The 3452-nt window shown below is 47.1% G+C and overlaps 1 pseudogene; it reads right to left on the reverse strand.

Moving 5' to 3' along the window:
- Positions 1-286: 286 nt before the first annotated feature.
- LOC144763265 (endogenous retrovirus group 3 member 1 Env polyprotein-like) lies at positions 287-1842 on the reverse strand (annotated as a pseudogene).
- Between the last annotated feature and the right edge of the window lie 1610 nt (positions 1843-3452).

Raw genomic sequence — 3452 nt, forward strand, 5'->3', positions numbered from 1 at the left:
ACCGGGGGTTATTTCTGACTTAGAGTCAAGAACAGGAACTGTCTCTTAAAACAGGAACTATCTCGTTGATTCTCGGAATTGGCCGAGCCAGAAGAATGTGTGGTCAATGAACGGAGGGGCCAGGTGCAGGGTGTTTTGCTCGTGGGTTTGGAGACAAAATGGATGACACGAAAAAAAATGGGTGCTGCCTGAATCAAAATGGCAGACAGGCGGAGAAGGGAAACGATGGGGCACAACTGCCAATTTTATTTCCTCATTCCCTCCTTGCCCCAGAGTGTACCTGTTTCTATATCTCAATTTGCATGAGATTGTCTATGCATTCCTGTAGCATAATTGTTTCATTTTCTTTCTGCTGGATATGTGGTTTAGGAATGCAGCTTGTAGCGCATAGCCCGCACAGGGCAGAGCCACATTGGATGCAAAGACAGCATCCGGTTATTACCAGGTATATTATGCCTGCTGCTGACAGCAGTTTCCATCCCCACGATGATATTATTGTCCAAAACCAGTCAGACAATGTCCAAGTGCCAGGTTCTTGATGTAGGCTGGCGGCTATCTTGTGTAATTTTGTTATAGCCGTATATACAGATGGAGAGTTATCAGGGATGTAAATACAGCAGCTAGAGCCGATAATTTTACAGGCTCCACCTCTGTCAGCCAGGATGACGTCAAGGACAAGGCGGTTTTGGAGGGCAACCAATCTTATGGCAGACTGTTCCTGAGTCAAGTTCCCCAGGGCAGCCACCGTCTGATTTACCACAGCCTCCAAGGTCCTTGTCAACTTGCGTATGAGCTTACTGTTCTGCACAGGGCCGATAAAGAAAAAAAATCCTTTGTTGAAGTCTGTATATTGTTCCAATGTAGTTTCCGTGTGATCAATCCCGGAGATATCGATCATTCTTTTATGTCTAACATGGGGCACTAGGAGGTCTCGGTGGTAAGTGGAAGGGGCTACAAAGACAGGAGGTAGCAGAAATGCTATATAGGACGTTCCCCCCCAGTCCAAGGGTAGCCGCACATAGGCTATTTGCCCGCAGATGAAATAAGTATGGCGGGATGCTAGAAATGATGATTTTCCCTTGTCTTCAAAACTCACAGTGGTATGGCAATCACTGTGTCCTAATGGGACAGAGCCATTTTTCCGGACGCACAGGTGCCCTTTTACTGTTGAGACTGAGATAGAAGGGGGGCCAGCATTCTTTTTAGGTTTGGTATTTAATATTCTGTAGGACATGGTCATGTTCCCCTGCTTGTATTCTTTGCTTTCTAGGACCGTGCCTGTCGCCTGAGGATCTCCATCCTCATTCGGGTAGCAGACAGCATTAAGGACCTTGTTTAAGTCCCCCCAAGTCCACCCATTCTTGCATGACCTACTTCCATCGGGCAGGAGGTACGGGTAGTCCTGTCGGCTGTTATTAGGGCAAACCAGGCCTCGCAAGTTCCATTATAAGAAAACGGAAAGGGGAAGAGAGGCATCCCTCCCTCCTTCTGATGTGGTGGGAGGCGGCCACATATCCAGCAATCTGTGATATTGCTGGCCTGATGCGTTTAGTGTAGCCTCTGTATGAAGGTATTGTTTCGGAGAGCTAGCCTATGGGCTTGCTCATGAGGAGGTAAGTTGTGGTGCGTGTGCTCTTGAGTGTTGTTAGGTACAGGAGAGGAATGCAGTGCTGGTGGGAAAGCAATGTGGAGGGCCCAACCGAGACACGTCATGATTGTCATCAAAAAGAACAGTATGATCAAACATATGATAGGGCCGCTATGCAACTTCTTAACATTCTTCTTTAGGCGCCTCATTTTCTCTTTTTTCCACATAGTCAGGGTGTCTGAGTCTGCCCCCATGCTCTGACCGCTTCACCACGAGACCTGTGTCCGTGGGCTTAATTAGCCAGAATCCGGGAGGCGGACCTCAACTTTGATTTATATTCCTGTTGTGGGGTCTGTTCCAAGGGCAATGAGGGCTGTTCAGTTACAATGTCACTGGGTTTGGCGATATCGCTGGCAACAGAGTCTATTTCTCCAAAGTACTTTTTGCAGAGACTGGCATGCAACCAGCCCTTTCTGCCTTCGATCTTCACTGCAGTCCATGTAGTTAAAAGGACCAACTTCGACTCCTTCCACCTGGGCTGCAGAGGATCCGTCCTGTCGAAGTTCCGGACTGAGACCCAATCCCTGGCTCGGATGGTGTGTTCTTCAGGGTTGGTTTTGTCTGGGAAGGCTGCAGCCACCTGTGAACGACAAGAGTGGAGTGCAGACATCAAGGAAGCCAGGTAATCAGTTAATATTCTGCTATCTACATCAGTAATAGATTTTGGTCTAGGGACTCCCCACATGTTTGGTGGCCTGCCAAAAACCATCTCGAATGGTGCTAATCCTATTCGGGAGTGTGGTACCATTCGCATATAGAACAGGGCTACTGGTAAGGCAGTCATCCAATCTATGCCCTTTTCTGCTGTAATTTTGGCTATCTTAGTTTTAAGGGTTTGATTGTGTCTTTCTACCAATCCTGCTGCCTGGGGGTGTCTCACGCAATGAAATTTCCAAGTGTATCCTAATAGAAGGAAGACATGTTTCATTAGCTCGGAAGAGAAAGGTTGGCCATTGTCTGAATATATGACTCTTGGCAAACCATAGCGGGGGAAGTACTCTCTTACTAGAACCTTAGCAGTCGTCGAGGCGGTATAGTCAGGGACGGGGTAGGCTTCAGTCCACCTGGTTAACGCGCACACCACCACCAGTACATACTTGTAACCTCTACATCTCTCCATCTGAATATAGTCCATCTGGAGAGCTTCGAATGGATGGTCAGGGGGTTGGAATCCACCCTGCTCCACCTTCGTGCCTTTACCTGGGTTGAACTGGTTACAAATCATGCATGTTTTTACTTTTTGTTTGGCTGCAGCTCTCAAATGTTTGTTATGCCATATGTTCTGTATGCTATCTAACATTGCTTTTTCTCCCAGATGTGCTGGTCCATGTATGCTGTTTATTATAACCTGAACCATAGCATCCGGCAGTAGCCATACTGCTCTCTCAGGTGTCATCCAACCCTGGTCTGTAAGGACCCCTCCTTTTTCCTTCCATTCTAGCAGTTCCTGTGGTGTGGTGTGACTTTGGACATCCTGGATGTCAGAAAAGGGGTCTCGTATTGCGTATTGGCGGTGTAGTGTATTCAATTCTGTGTTCGCCGCTATTTTGGCTGCATTGTCTGCGAAATAATTTCGTTTTGATATTTCATCTGTTCCTTTTGTGTGTGCCTTACATTTCAGGACCGCTATTTTGGTCCCTCCATAATGTGCCGAAATTGTGTACAACCCCGAAAGCGTATTGTGAGTCGGTGTAGATGTTAACTGATTTTCCTTTTGCCAAGTGACATGCTCGTGTTAGTGCTACTAGTTCGGCTGCTTGTGCTGACAGTATCTCTATTTTATGTGCTTCCAAAGTGCTTATAC

Source organism: Lissotriton helveticus, chromosome 1_1 (genome assembly GCF_964261635.1).
Source record: "Lissotriton helveticus chromosome 1_1, aLisHel1.1, whole genome shotgun sequence".
NCBI lineage: Eukaryota > Metazoa > Chordata > Amphibia > Caudata > Salamandridae > Lissotriton > Lissotriton helveticus.